This window comes from Panthera onca, chromosome C1 (assembly GCF_046562875.1).
Source record: "Panthera onca isolate mPanOnc1 chromosome C1, mPanOnc1 haplotype 2, whole genome shotgun sequence".
NCBI classification, from domain to species: domain Eukaryota; kingdom Metazoa; phylum Chordata; class Mammalia; order Carnivora; family Felidae; genus Panthera; species Panthera onca.
In genome coordinates this window covers 176041199-176057252 of record NC_138346.1, presented here as the reverse complement: position 1 = coordinate 176057252, position 16054 = coordinate 176041199, and the positions used below count along the sequence as shown (strand labels likewise).

Genomic DNA, 16054 nt, shown 5'->3' with positions numbered 1-16054 from the left:
TGGGTAGCAGAAATAGCTTATGAATACTTCCCATTTCATCACACAAAGCATTAAAAAGATAAGTACTCGGGGCACCTGGGTGGCTCGGTCAGTTCAGGGTCCAACGCCAGCTCAGGTCATGATCTCACAGCTCGTGAGTTCGAGCCCCGTGTCGAGCTCTGTGCTGACAGCTCAAAGCCTGGAGCCTTCTTTGGATTCTGTGTCTCCTTCTCTCTCTGCCCCTGCCCTGCTCACACTCTGTCTCTCTCTCTCAAAATAAATAAACGTTTTAAAAAAGAATTTTTTAAAGCCAAGTACTCAAGGGTTGACATTTAATAAATGTGGTCACTTTCACTGCTTCACCAAGCAACACTCTGAAAACTGGCTTTTGGTTTTTTTCTTTGTTTACTGTGCACGCGCAGGGGTGAGTCCCAGAGTGATTGCTACTGTAGCAAAGTAACTGTGTGTCAGGTTCCTCCGGGGCCCTCAGACTACACTTGGAGAACCACTGCTTTATACAACAGACCCGGGATCAACCTGCGGCTGTAGGAGCTTCCTCCTGCAGATCAAAGTTTGGACTGAAACCCTGCCCTGAGCCTCATGACTGCAACAGCCCGCATGGCTTGGCCAGCCCCTTCCCCCCCAACCTCCAAGAGTCAGCCCCAGTCCCTTGACCTCCAGCTTCCCTCTCGGATGCACCACTCACCACCGCTTGTCATCCACCTATAGAAACGGAGGGGAATTCACATGCCCCGGGCCCTGACTGTGTGCCAGGCATGACGTTATCGGATTTAATTGTCACGACACTCCTGTGAGGTAGATATTATCATCCCCATTTTGCCAGTGAAGAAACTGAGGCCCAGGGAAGCAGGATTCCCACACAGATCTGTCTGACATGATAGTGAAGGCTCGCGCCGGCTTCTGGTCCATTCTCACAGTCTCATCCCCACCCCCGGTCTGGACTTCCTGCCCTTCGGGTCTGCCTGCTGGGGAGGTTCCAGCATGCCTCACGACCAAAATTTCCTGAAATGAGAAAATTCCCAGCACTGGCCGTTTTAATCATCCAGCGTCTGAATTCCTAACGTTCACAAATCACTCAGATGTTGGAAACTATGAGACACCTCAGTCTCCGGAACGGATAACTGATAAAGTCTGAGCTGAGTTCGCTTCTGCCGGTGTCTGTCGTGCATGAGCCCAGGAGACGAGGCTTTCCTCTGGGGAGCACTTCCACCCAAAGCTGATGGTTTGCCATCTCTGTCTTTGTACTGCACACGGGAGTTGACATCCTCTGGCCTCTTCCTCGGTGCCAGGGGGCTCCCTGGAAAAGCCAGAGCCCATTCAAACAAGTCACAAAACAACTCCCCAGGATGTGACCAGGATAAGAATCACATCCTAAGACTCCGCTTCAGGAAAGTTCATCTCAAAATAAACCCAGAGCTGAAGTAAATAAAGCATTAGGATTATTTTGGGAGAGCGATTTAACAGAACTAGAGAAAGGAAAAAAAGAAAAGAAAATACTATTGTCCCCAGCCTTTGTTCAGACATTCTGCGTTTCTGGTACGTCTTGTTAAGTGGTGGTTTCGTATCTGACATTGATGCAAGGGGGAAATGACCCATGTTTATGAAAATTATACCATCTCTGCTGAGGGGAAGAGTGTCCTTTAAGCACTGGTTGGAGAGAGGGCAGAGAGTCTGATGAGGATTCAAGGTTGTGTTGATTAAAGCTGGAAGAAACATGTAATTTGTGCAAAAGAACCGAGCGAACAGCAGCTAAGGAAGAACAGTGCTGAGCACGTACCAAGGGGACCCTGCGGTGCTGGCTCCCAGGGGAGGTGGGGCCGCAGACAGACAGCAAGATTTCTCAGGACAAGAGAAGGAACAGCACTCGGCACAAGGAAGGGCAAAGCAGTTGGCAGAATGGACGCCAACAGAGCCTCCACTCACGCATTCCACCAAAACAAACAGGTTGTTGTTCTATCGTGGTGTGACCATGATCTTCCTGCAATCACTCCTTCATCCCATATGTAACAAGTCCATGGTCGTTGGCTAGGCACTGGGAAGATCTCAGGGATGACAACACCGCTTGTGCCCTCCAGGAGCTTCCAGGCCAGTGGGCAAAACGGACTTGTGAACAGGCAAGGATAGGAAAGCAACGATGCTATGGATTCTGTTGGGGAAGCGAGTGCACCCAGGACGCTTCCTCCGGAAGGTGGCAGTTGAGCTAGTTAAACTCCCAGAGAGGACGGTGCAGGGAGGGGTTTGACAGATGGGAGGTGGATGTCGATGGTCAGCGTGAGTACTCCCAAAAATACCAAGGCATCAACCTTCTTCAGTCTGTGATGTATCATTCCACTTAAATCCTTCCGAATTGGTATAACTTCTATGGGCCTTAATTTAAACAGGGTAAGCAAGAAATGGTCATATTTGACTTAGGAAAGCCACATAATCTAGTAGTGTTTGGGGTTTGGGGGCCCACAGACCTGGGTTTGAATTCTGCCTCTGCACTCACTAGTGGTGGACAAGTTGCTTGACCTGGAACCATATCTACCTCACAGGGACGTTGTAAGAAATAGAATGAAGCAATTAGAGTGTCAGGCACATTCTGTCTCTGAGATCAAATAACCACTACTCAAATATCCCTCGGGGCAGCTGGGTGGCTCCATCGATTAAGCATCCGACTACGGCTCAGGTCATGATCTCGCGGTCCGTGAGTTCGAGGTCCACGAGTTCGAGCCCGGCATCGGGCTCTGTGCTGACAGCTCAGAGCCTGGAGCCTGCTTCGGATTCTGTGTCTCCCTCTCTCTCTGCCACCCACCCCCCCTGCTCACACTCTGTCCCTCTCTCCTTTAAAAATAAACAAACATTAAAAAATATATATATATGTATATATATATATACATACATATATATATACACACACACATATATATACACACACATATATATACACACACACGTATATATATACACACATATATATATACATACACACACACACACACACACACACACACACACACACATATATATAGGGGTGCCTGGGTGGCTCAGTCGGTTAAGCGTCCGACTTCAGCTCAGGTCACAATCTCACAGTCCGTGAATTCGAGGTCTGCGTGTTTGAGCCCCGCATCAGGCTCTGTGCTGACAGCTCAGAGCCTGGAGCCTGCTTCGGGTTCTGTGTCTCCTTCTCTCTCTGCCTCTCGTGCTCTCTGTCTCTCTCAAAAAAAAATAAACATTAGTAAATAAATAAATAAATAAATTATATATATATATATATATATATATATATATATATATATATATATCCCTCAACTCCCTGTATTATTTTCTCTCTCCAACGCCACGACCTAATCCAGGCTGCCGTCTCTCCCCTGGACTACAGGACAGCCTCAGCGCTCCTGTCCCTGCTTCCTATCTTGTTCCCCTCTGAGCCCCTTCAAGCTACCAACAAGGCTTTCAGGTACTTATGTGCCCGTGCCTTTCCCCGGCGTCAGCCCCTCCACAGCTCCCCTTGTCCGCGGGGTTGAAACAACAGTGGCTCTCAGCACATTCACCACCTGACCCTGCTTACCTCCCAACCTGATCTGCCCCACACTGCCCCATCACACTCCAATTCAATTTTGCCTCCAGAATTTGGGTGCGCTTCCTTCTGCCTGGAGCACAGTCCCTGCTGCTGGCCCTTTCCTCCAGGCTAACGTTCTCCTTCCCAACGCTCTATGCTTCTATCCTTCTTTCAGGATGCTCTTCCTGCCTCCTACCCTATGGCAAGGCTGGATCTGGTGCCCCTTTTTGTGCTCCCATAAAGCCACTTCCATGTTTTCCCCATTGCCCTACTCTATTGTAATCCAGTTCTCTGTAGCAATTGTTAGACAGTCATTTCTTAAGAGTAGGTCTTGTACTGTCCCCATTATCTGGCCTGTTTTGAATGAATGAACAATCTCATAGCTAATGAATGGCAGAAATGAGATTAAAACCCAGGGCACTCTAATTCCTAAACTCACGGGTTCCCCCCATCCCCACTGAAACCTAAAGACAAGTAGTGCTACCCTCCATCCCCTTGATCCCCCCTAACTCCTCCCCACCCTCCTGCAACAAACAACATTCTACAGCCTCTCTACTAGGTGTGGACTCACTTTCTGCCAGGAATGCATATCTCCATGGCAGACTGAGGCTCTGTCTGTATTGTGCAAAGTTATTATTCTCAAGGAAATCACTCAACCCACTGATTTTGGTGAAAACATTTTGGAGTGACAGCAATAACAGGGGGCTTTCCTGAGCTTAGGACATTGGTTTTGGGGAGTGGCAAAAACCACATTGCAACTCGGTTCGGGAGAAAATTCCTGGAAATTTGAGCAAGCTTGTTTGTTTCTTACTCATTAAAGTGCATTGGGCCAACTCTCATTCTTTTGTCAATATTTGCAGACTGAAGACATGACAAACTGCTCTCTGTGCTGGTCAAGATATGGATGCTGAATGATGGGACTAGGGACAAAAATCCCCTGGGACCAAAAGAAGAAGTTTCATGACTGGCTATAGGACAACTTTTTCCCATTTTGGAAGGTTCCACCACAGGATGGGAAAAACACATGTATCGGCTGAACATGGGAGACACTCCCCTTCTCTTCCACCCAGAGTTATTCGAGTCCAGAACACAAAGGGACTTGCATGTCACATAAGGAGTTTGGATGTTAATACTAATAATGCCAATTATTGGGGACCTTCATTGTGGTAGATACACTTAATGTATTTTTATAATCCTGAGAGCTAAGAATTGATACAACCATACTATGGATTTGGAAAATGATGTAGAGAAGTTAAGAGCCATGTCACTGCCACTCAACTGCTAAGTGACCAGGTTCAATTATGTCCTTTCTGCCCTATCTCACCTGCCTCCCTCCTCCCGGGCTCAGCCACCATCATCTCTCTTTGGAGTAGCTCCAAATGGTTCTCCCAGCTTCCTCTTTTTCCCTCCTCCAATGCAGGGAGATCTTTAAAAATGCAAACCAGTTATGTCAACCTTCCTGAAATCTGCTTGAAATCTTCCCACCGTAACAGGGGTTGTTGCTACTTCCCAGCATCCATCCTGCCAGCAATCCCGTGGTTTGGTGAGCCTAGTTAACTAATCTGGGGAGTCCCAAGAGCCCTGCTGTAGGAATTGGTAATCCAGGCACTGCATTCTCGTCGCTGCAGAGATTGAGCAAGGTGTTAGGAGAGGCCATTAGTCAGAAGTTCAGCAATGATGTTCTGTTTTCATTCTGGGGCTCTCTGTCTCCGTCCCTGTCTCTATCTCTGTCTCTGTCACTGTGTCTTTCTTACTCCAGAACATGAATGAAAAAGCACAGCCTCTGTGCCTGCGGGAAGCCACCTTGGGAGGGAGGCACTGAGCTTCACGAGAGGAGCACGGAGCCAAGGGGATCACAGAGACAGAGTTGGAGCCTCGGCTGCACCACATCTGAGGACTCTCTACGTTTCAGCCTTCTAGTTATGGTGTGCCAATAAACCCTCTTTATTATTCAAGCCGGCGTGCATTAGGTTCCCTGTAACCTGCCACAGAAAGTCTCCCGAGAGGTTCGAATGCCTCCCAGGGCACTTTGAATTGCATCCAGATGCCCTACCTTGGTATTAAAGGCCCACTAACCTCCAAGATCAATGAGAGGTGAGGGCAAGGACTGGACTTTCATCTACCCTGGTACTGCCAGCCCCTCACATCAGTCTAGCACGCAGCAGGCACTCTAAAAAAAAAAAAAAAAAAAAAAAAAAAAAAAAAAAATTTGTTTTTGGAGCCTATGAAGCCAGGTGTCTCTCTACTACATTATCTGCTTCCCGAAGGCAGGTGGTCCCACTGTCGTCCCACTGCATCGCATGCTGGACCGGCCTCTCTGCAAGTCAGCCGCATTCTGCTGGACATCAGTTTTATTAGACATTCAGCTCCCCCATGAGTGTCCTTGGGGACACAACCATCAGGGAGGGCTTGGCCCTTCTGAATGTGAGGATGTCAAGCTGTGCCTCTGATGGCCAGACACTCCCGGAGGAGGCAGCATCCCAGCAACGCCTAAGCTGTGGACCTTCCCCCTCACCCCCCACCCCCCTTGCCCAAGGAGAACCTCTGGAACAGGCTGGAACTCCCACGAGCAAGTGGGGAGGGGACTCCTAGCCATCATGATCGGGCAGTGGGGCATAAAGAACATTCAGGCATGGGTCAGAGGAACATTTTATTCCTTTTGTTTATCTGACCAGCAGGCCCTTCCTGCCCTGAGCCCTCTGCACGGCTGCTTCCTCTGCCTGGTCACCCAGTTACTCTACTCTCCGAACAACCTTTGTCCTAATTCTCTGCAGACTGTTGATCAATAACTGATTTTACTTACCTGTGTGTTTATTTTTCTCTGTCCCTTCTTCTCAAACATAAACTCCATAAAAGCACAGACCGAAACTCTCTGCCTCATCACCACATCTCTGGTATCGAGGATCCCCTAATACACACAAATTATCAGTGATCAGCTGCCCTGCCCCCTCCCAGGGACCCACCCCCTGAAACAGCTGACTTTGTCTCATCAGTTAGGCATCATTCATTTTTTTTTTTTTAAGCGTCATTCATTTTATTTATTTTTTTTAATTATGAGAGAGAGCTGGGGAGAGGGGCAGAGGGAGAGAGAGAATCTTAAGCATGCCCCACACTCAGCCAACTCGGGGCTCAGTCCCACAACCCCAGGATTATGACCTGAGCCGAAATCAAGAGTCAGATGCTCCACTGACGGAGCCACCCAGGCGTCCCAGTTAGGCAACTATTCAAATATGACCTCCTCAGAGAGGCCGCCACCCCCTCGTGTAGAGCGACCCCTCCCCACAGAACTGCTTTCTGTTGACACATATGTGTATTTTCTTCCATAGCTCTGATCACGCTACAAAATTATCTCATGTGTTTGTATTTATTTGTTTGTTATCCGCTTTCTCAAATGAACGTAAATTCTCTATCATTCCCTGTGGAATTCCCCAAAGGCAAGATCACTTCCAAACATTAAGTAGGTACTCAGTGAACTTTTACAGGAGGAATGATAGGAAGAAAGGAGGGAGGGGAGGAGGGAGGGAGTCTCCAAGGCTTCAGAACTGGCGGACATGAGGAGATAAGGCACGGAAGGAAATCAAGGTTGATTTTAGAGTAACGCCGTGAGGTAAACAGGGCAGGTTTTGCCACCTGAAGAAACCACAGGTCAGCCATGTTGTGACTGTCACAAAACAGCATGTCTGGTGAAGTTCAAATTTGAACCCAACTCTCTATGATCCATTTTCCAGTTCCCTTTCTCCAGAATCGTGCTGCTTTCCTGTTTAAAACTTACCCACATACACGCTTAAGGGAGCAACGATCTCCCTTACCCCCATCAGTACAGATTCTCCTGAGGCGGAGACTAGCTCTTCGAGAAACCGTAACTGAATCTCTTGGTTTGTTTGTCTTCACAATGCTTCAATTAAACCACTTTAATGAGGCACAAGCAGCCAATACCAGTCTGATATAAAAGTCTTTCCATGCCTTTGTGCAACAGCCAGGTCTCTGGCTTCTCTCTCTCAATTATTACCTTAACCGTGCCCTGGAGACTGAAGGAGCCAGTTTATTTTGACTGGGAGATTGTTAAACTGCAGGAGGCAAATCTGAGACACTGCCAGGCTGTGATTTCCATTGCCCCACATGGCCACAGGGTGCTGAGAATAGCCAAGGGCGCTTCCTGCTGGAGGAGGAAATGGCAGTTTCCTCAAGTCCCGGAAACATTACTTCCTCTCTGGTGCCTAGCTCCGTGTTAACCAATTAGACAGCCTCTTCCCACCCCAAACCCCCAGAGACCTGGCCCAAGCCTGTAGAAGAGACATCCTGTTTCCCCTAAGGAAGTAGCCCAACTTGAAGGGGCCTCTAGGGTACTGAGTGAGGGGTGGGTAGGTAGTGGGGCAGGAAGGCAATGAACAGTAGTAATAATAGTGTTATCCAGTGTCAGCTAAGTACTAAGCCCCCACCCCACCCCCTTGTCCTGAGACTCAGAGATCTAAGTAAACTTGACCTCAACTCTCACTGGCCTTTGATAGTCCAAAGTCATCAAAGATAGAAAATTCAACCCTTTTCTTGTTTGTACAGAAAATAAGCTCACACCACACATTCCAGGAATTTAGAAACACTGCAGTGGAATTTGAGTGGTCACAGGGCACCGACATATTTCTTGGCAAGTAGCCTCACGGAGACGGCTCTGGAGCCAAGCTTCCTGGGTTCAAATCCTACTTCATACTCCCTATCCCTTCTTAACTGTATGTTATTGGGCAGGTCAAGGTCTCCGGGCCTCAGTTTTTTCTCTCTTTCCTTCTTTCTAGGGAAACAGTGGTACCTACCTCATCAAGATTCAGTGAGATAAAGCACTTAGAATAGATAAAGCATTTGGCACGATTCAGTACTCAATAAATGCCCATTATTGTTTATTCTGCTTCCTCCTCCCCTTCAGAAGGGAAAAAACAAAAAACCCTTCCTTGTCTCATAAAGAATAATGGTACCCCTTCTCTGAAACCTTGGCCTCAGCCAGTATCCATGCCCTTGAAATTTTAGCTCCTATGGGAAATGGCCTTGTCAGGCATTCCTCTAAGTGCTCTCCCTGTAGGCCATTTGAATGAATAAAAATTTCTCAGTCTCATTATCATTTATTCCCATTTAATAGCAACCACTTACTAAATAATGTTTGATGGTATTATTCCGTTTTTTTTAATAAACTTCCTATTTTAGGATAGTTTTAGATTTACAGGAAAATTACCAAGATAGTACAGAATTGCCATATATCTCACACTCGGATCCCCCAGGTATTAACATTGCACGTGAATGTGGTACATTTGTTACAATTAATGAGCAAAGGTTGATGTATCATATTAACTGATATATCTGTATTTACACATACATCTTTATATTTTATCTAATGTCTTTTTAGGTTTCAGGATCCTATCAAGGATAGCATATTATATTTAGTTGTCTTGCCTCCTAGGCCTGTCTTGGCTATGACAGTTTCAGAGGAATCTCCTTGTTTTTGATGACCTTGACAGTTTTGAGGAGAACCAGTCAGGTATTTTACAGACAGTTCCTCAATTAGCCATTGTCTGATGTTTTTCTTATAATTTGAGAGACTGGGTTTTGAGAAGGAAGACTGCAGAAAGCAAGTGTCATTTTGATCATATCATATCACCCTATACCAATATAACTTATCATTGTTGATGCTGACCTTGAAGACCTGGCTGAGGTAGTGTTTGCCAGATTTCTCCACTGTAAAGTTACTCTTGTTTTCTCCCTTTCCATCCACACTCTTTAGAAGGAAACCACTCCATGCAGTCCACACTTGAGCAGGGAGATGTGCTTCACCTCCTTGATGGCACAGTATCTATATCAAGTATTTGGAATTCTCCTATATGGGAAATTTGTATATTCTCCTCTGTTGACTTATTTATTCAATAATTTGGCTATACCAGTAGGGGCTCCTGTTACAGTCAAAATCTTAACTTATTTATTCTGTTGTTCAAATTACTCCAGCTTTGATCATTGTGAGCTCTTTCACTTGATTCGTGCATCCCTTCACCATATTCCGTCACTGGTTTGCTTCCTTTTGTTTGACTTTTGAACACTTCCTCATATCCCCGTACTATGAGATGCCCTAAACTCATCTTATAAATTTCCTGCCCCGGTCTTAGATTCGGCCATGTCTCTAAGGAAAACTGATTCCTTTTATTGTAGAACGGTGTTAGCAACCAAGATCTGGGCACTAGATGTGCTCACTATGACTGCAGTGTCCTTGCTTTTAGGCTCTCTCAGTTGACCCAGTGAGGAAATTTTTGTGTGTATGCTAACTGTAACCCACTTATTTATACATATCTATAAATACTTATAAGCGTAGCCATCGGTATCTGTATTAAGCTGAACACTGTGGACACTAATGTCCTCAACTCTAATCCATTATTACCACATGGCTCATTCCAGCTTCCTCCTCTTGCTCAACTATGTACTCTCACTCCAGGAAGAAGAAAGCTGGCTCCTACCATCCATTTATTTAATTGTTCAATTCCAGTATACGGATGACCCTTGAACAATATGGGTTAGGGACACCAATCTCCACGCAGTCCAAAATGCCCATATAACCTCTGATTCTCCAAAAACTTAACTACTAATAGCCTACTGTGGACTAGATACCTTACTGGTAACACAAAAAGTCGACTAACATACATTTTGTATGTTACATGTATTATATGCTCTATTCTTCCAATTAGGTAAGCTAGAGGAAAGGAAATGCTATTAAGAAAAACCATAAATATGAGAAAACACATTTACAGTACCGTATGGTAAAATATCTACATGTAAGTGTACTCACAAATTTCAAACCCGTGTTGTTCAAGGGCCAACTGTATTTCTATAGCAATATCAGAACTGTTGACCCATATTCCCTGGGAACCAAGTTTTTAACGGAAGTGCAGTGTTTATACACAGTTCCTTCTGCCTTTAGTTTTACAAACTCCACTCATTTCCAAAGTTACTTAGTTCAGTGACTTCTTCCTTCACCCCTTTCACTAAAGTTGTGTCATACACGTGTAATACAATTAAACTGTTCTGCCACATTCTCATCCCATCCCAGATCCCTTGACGTGTCAGTGATGTTCCTTTACTGTGTATATGTTAAGGTTCGCTCTGTGCTATCAAGTTCGATGTGTTTTGATAAGTGCATAATGTCATTTATCCACAGTTACAGTATCATACTCTAAAAAAACCCACTAAGCTTCACCTACTTACCCCCACCCTAGTGCCTGACAACTACAGATTTTTTTTTAACGTGGGGCTCAAATTCACAACCCCAAGATCAAGACCTGAGCTGATATCAAGAGTCAGATACTTAACCAACTGAGCTACCCAGGTACCCCCTCTACAGATGTTTTTAGCCCTACTTTAGTTTCACCTTTTCTAGAATAGCATATACAATTGGAACCATAGAGCATGCAACCTGAGTACCCTTCCTTCACTCAGCAGTATGCATTTAAGAGTCATCCGTATCTTTTCAAGGCTTAATAGCTCTTTTATATTTTGTTCTCTTACTGTGGAATAATATCTCATTGCATGTACATACCACAGTTTATCCATCCAGTGAGGAACACCTTGGATGTGTGCGGGGGGCGGGGTGGGGAGGATCCAGTTTGGGGCAATTATGAATACTAGTGTGCAGGCTTTTGTTTGCATGTTGAGTTTCCACATTAGTTAGAAAAATACCTAGAAGGGCAGCTGCTGGATCAGAGAGTAAGAAACCGCAAGACTGTCTTCTAAAGTGGTCGAGCCATTTTGCATTCCTATCAGCAATAAAGGAGAGCTTCTGTTGCTATACTGTCCTCACCAGTATTTGGTGCAGTCGATGTTTTAAATCTGGGCCATTCTTATAGGTGTGCAGTGATATCTCATTATCGTTTTAACTCGAAATTTCCTAATGACAAATGATGTTGATCATCTTTCCATGGGTTACCTTCTCTGATGAGGTGTCTGTTTAGATCTGCTGCCCATTTTCATATTGTTGAGTTTTAAGTGTTCTCGTATATTTTGAATAGAAGTCCTTTATCAGACATGTGTGTTGCAAATATTTCCTCTCATTCTGTGGCTCATCTTTTGCCTATCTTAATGGTGTCTTTCACAGAGAAGACGTTTTCCATTTTTTTGGAAATTTAAAAAAAAATTTTTTATGTTGATTTATAAGAGCAAGAGAGACAGAGTATGAGCCAGGGAGGGGCAGAGAGAGAGAGAGGGAGACACAGAACCCGAAGCAGGCTCCAGGCTCTGAGCCGTCAGCCCAGAGCCCGATGCGGGGCCTGAACTCCCAGAACATGAGATCATGACCTGAGCCGAAGTCGGCCGCCCATCCGACTGAGCCACCCAGGCGCTCCTAGAAGAATAAAGTCCAAGTTACCTGCTTTCCCTTTCCCAGGCCACACCTTGGATGTTATATCTGGAAACGCACTGCCACACCCCAAAGGATTTTAAACGTGTTCTCTTCTGTAATCCTAACACCAGTGCTCTGAGGCAAGGGGCGTTACACCCATGTCACAGAGAGAGTGGCTGCCTGACACACTTTTCTCTGAAGTACCTCTAAACAGGCAAAAAAGAGGACAGGTAAGAACTAAAGGAGAATGGGTAGCAGGCCAAGACAAATACCACATGTCTTCGAAGTTCCCTATTCAGCCTTAAAATTTGAGCCTGTTGACCATCTCCTCCACTACCCAGCTCAGTTTGTGGTGTTTTTAGTTTCAGAGAGGGCGCGCGCGCGGTAGTGGGGGCGGGAGAGGGGCAGAGAGACGGAGATGGAATCTTAAACAGAGTGCACGTTCAGCATCGAGCCCAACGTGAGTCTCCATCCCAGGACCTGAGCTCAAGTCAAGAGTCAGATGCTCAAGGAAACGAGCCACCCAGGCGCCCCAAAGCTGAGGTGTTTGTTTGTTTGTTTGACATTTTTTAATGTTTCTGTATTTTTGAGAGAAGGAGAGAGAGCAGGGGAGTGGCAGAGAGGAGACAGAGAATCCCAAGCAGGCCCCCCGCTGTCAGTGCAGAGCCCGCTGAGGGGCCTCGAACTCACTAACGGTGATATCCTGACCTAAGTCGAAATCAAGAGTCAGATGCTTATGAGTTTAATATAAATATTATATTACTGACATTATTGTTGCTGGAACACACACACACACACACACACACACACACACACACGCACACCACCAACACTATGATAAAACTAATGCCTCACTAGGAAATTTCATATTTATTGAGTGGGTGACTTTGCACCCCCCAGCAGTGACACGCTCTTTCTAAGAATATTCATTCATACCTCAGTTTGGAAAACAAACTGGACTGAAGGAAAAGGCAACGAGAAGGAACCTGGCTAGTGTCACGCAGCTAGCAAGCTGCAGGTTCAGGATCTGATTCCTGAATGAGCAGACTCCCAAAGCAGTGCTCCTGGGGACCTGCGGGGTACAGTAGGTGTGCCGGGGTCCTTGGCCAGACATAGCCTGCAGCGCAAGGAGGCACCCCCTCCCCCGCTGCCTGCTGACCTGGCCTTCCCCGGCTTCGCAGCCTCTAGAACCCTACCATGTAATTTAGGCTTCCCTCCCTCTTTGAAGCATCAACTAGAGAAAGGGAAGGAGCAACCCCGGGAAGTGCCTATCACTGAAGCGTGTGAATGTGGGGGGAGAACTAGCTCGAAGGGATGATACAGAACCTGAAAAAAAATTACCAATGATAAAAAAAAAAAAAAAACTTTGTAGGTCAAGACAATTTTTGCTGCAACAACAATGCACATAATAAAACGTCCCGAGGAACCTTATAATTACGCCAAGTTAAACTGCGCGGGAGCGTCTCTCCGGCCGTGAGAACCATGTATTTCTTGGTGCAGTTGCATTCAGTGGCTGGGGCTGGGGTAGCCACAGCTCTGAAAGAGGCAGCTTCATGAGAGAAAGAGGTCATTCTCTCAGAGGAATGGCCTCTGCCCTTCAGAGCTAGGATCTGACTGGCTCCTCTGGAAGGAGTGGGGGCCGCAGGCATCTCTGTGTGACAGCGGGGCTTTCAGAGCCCAGCGCCAGGCACAGGAGCCTCTCTGCTCCCCACCCACCCCATCTGGATTTCACGCATTCAGCGAGCATTCCTGTGTACAGGCGGGGACCCCCAGCTCCACCCTCCTCCTCAGGGTTAGTGGCCCCTTTTCCCACATGCCATCCTGGAGTCCAAGGCCTCAAGTTTTTTTTCTCTGCTTCCCCAGCAACTAGCCCTGTCCTCCTGCCTGACCTCTCGGGGCCACTTTCCTCTCCTCTGCAAAACAGGAGTCAGAGGACTCTAGGTGGGGTTGGACGGGGCTGCCTCCACCCTCGTGGTTTGACAGACGCTGCTTTTTTTTTTTTGTTGCATTCCGGCAGAAAAACGGCCATCGGGACTGGCCTTCCAAGCTTGCTGCAAAGACTTCAGGTCCTTCTGGTAGCAAACACCTCCTCCCAGATGTATGTAAAACAGTCAGCACAGGGTGCTAAGCCAGTCAGTGTTAAAACTTTCCTTCCCTTTTCTTGCACCGGCTTCAAAGTGCCCCCACCCGCTTTGCATGCCTCACTGCCTCGGATAAGGCTGCTCCGCCCCATGCCCCGCTTATGCCCCGAACCCCGGCTCATCTTCAGGGAGAGCGTTGGGGTGACCACTGCCATTCACATTTCAAAGACTCCAAAACGGGGGGCTCCTCTGAGCCCCAGCCTGATCGGCGGCGTGACTGAAGGATGGAGCGGGGACAGGGGGTTTTGCAGGATTAACCAGCTCTCCCACTGAGAGGCCGGGCAACCTGTGTTACTAAATCCTCCTACTGGATTAAGCCTGAGCCCACAGATCACCCGCAGCCTTGAACAGATGTGACACAATGGGACACTTTCTGGGCCTCGGTCCAACGAAGGGGCTAAAAGTAGACGGCGCATGGGCACACAGCACTTGTCACTCTCTCCCTTGTGTTATTTGTAGAGGCAGCAGGGTGTCTTAAAAAGAACATGAGCCAAAAGACCTGGGTCTGCTCCCAGCCCTGCCACATGCCAGCTGTGTGACCTCTGGTGGGTTACTTCACTTCTCTGGGCCTCAGCTCCCTCAACAGTTCACTGCATGGATTTCACAGACTCGTGCAGGGTTCTGAGAAATTACTGAAAACTCATGTCCTCAGAGAGCATGGGCATGAAGCATGAATGGGACTTCCCCTGGCTGGGATGAAGGCCTGGCTCGAATGTCGTCTCACATCTGTGGCTTCCTGCCCTCTTCCTCCTTCCTCGTCCGTGCTCTGCGGCACCTTGCACGTGCCTCCATCTTTACCCTCCGTCTTTCCAGTTTCTCTCCTTTTAAGGGGGGCAGGGTGGCTGCCCAGAAATTAGGGCCCCATAGTATTTATCTTTGCCCTCACTTATCTGGCCACCCATGGGTTCCTAAAAACACAGATCAAACTAAGAACGCTTTGTAGCTGGTGCCCCCTCTGGGGTCACGAACCAGCCTATCTACCGGTACGCCCCATCTCCCCTCTAGACTGTAGGCACTCCAGGGGCAGCGACCAGGATCGACTCATCCATGCATCCACCATGGTGCCACGCTAGACATACAGCGGGTGCTCAGTGAGAACGTGTGGAAAACGGGAAGAAAGATGGAAGGGGAGAGAAAGAAACAGAACCCCTCTTCCCAAGAGCAGCTCACCCAGATAACTGTCATACCCCCGCAGCTGCCAGGCAGACCGCGATCTCACTCCTCCCCCTGGGTGCAAGTTCCACATGTTTTCTTAGTCCTCCTGGCCAAAATCTTTCCAAATTCAAAAAGCCTGGCTATGGTCTCTCCAGCAGCACTTTCCTGTGTGATGTTGAACTCAACCTGTCACCCAAAGGACGCAATCACTGCAGGGCTATCAGGGTTATGAGAAAAGTCACCCCTGGCCCCATGGAGCAGGAAGATCCCTGTATAATCTCTCCATAAACATGGGTGGGGAGGACCCGCCTTCCATTCACTGCTGCTTCTGTCTTTGCCAGTGCGCTTCCCTTTGGTCTGAACCGCCTTTGGCCATTCCCCAAACCACACCCTCACGTGAGACCCCTCCAGCCACCAACCTCGCCACAGCCAACAGCCACCAACCTGCCACAGCCAATTTGCCTACGGGACTCACACTTCTCCTTCAGAATACAAGCCAGGTGTCACCTCTCTGACACAGAGGCCATCTGCACAGCAGGCATGCAGGACAGCTGTCAGGAGCCCGGGCTTTCCAGTTGAAGCCCTAGCACAAATGCGCTGTGTGACTTCGGGAAAGTCACCTCCCAGGTCTGAGCCTCAGTTGGCTCATCTGTAAAATGGGAATGGTAACAGCTCCTTCACACAGTTGTTACGAGATGTAGTAAACGTGAAACGCTTGGCACAGACCTAGGCAGAGGGAGAGCTCTTAGTGAACGGTGGCTGTGGGTGCATATGAAGCATTCCTAGACCCCCGACTGGATTAGATGGCCCTCCCCTACACTCCGACAGCACCCTGTGCATATCCCTATAGTTGTCATT

At 47.5% G+C, this 16054-nt stretch overlaps 1 long non-coding RNA gene across 3 annotated transcripts; it reads right to left on the bottom strand.

Annotated features, from left to right (window-relative positions):
• Positions 1 to 291: 291 nt before the first annotated feature.
• LOC132672869 (uncharacterized) lies at positions 292 to 6454 on the bottom strand. Of its 3 annotated transcripts, XR_013557596.1 has the most exons (4): positions 6084 to 6247; positions 5618 to 5711; positions 5048 to 5163; positions 292 to 1293 (listed from the first exon to the last, which is right to left on the bottom strand). It is a non-coding gene; the product is annotated as an uncharacterized LOC132672869 (long non-coding RNA). The 3 variants fall into 3 exon arrangements; XR_013557595.1 differs by lacking the exon at positions 6084 to 6247 and adding an exon at positions 6345 to 6454 and having other exon boundaries at positions 5048 to 5711; XR_013557594.1 differs by having other exon boundaries at positions 5048 to 5711.
• Positions 6455 to 16054: the final 9600 nt, after the last annotated feature.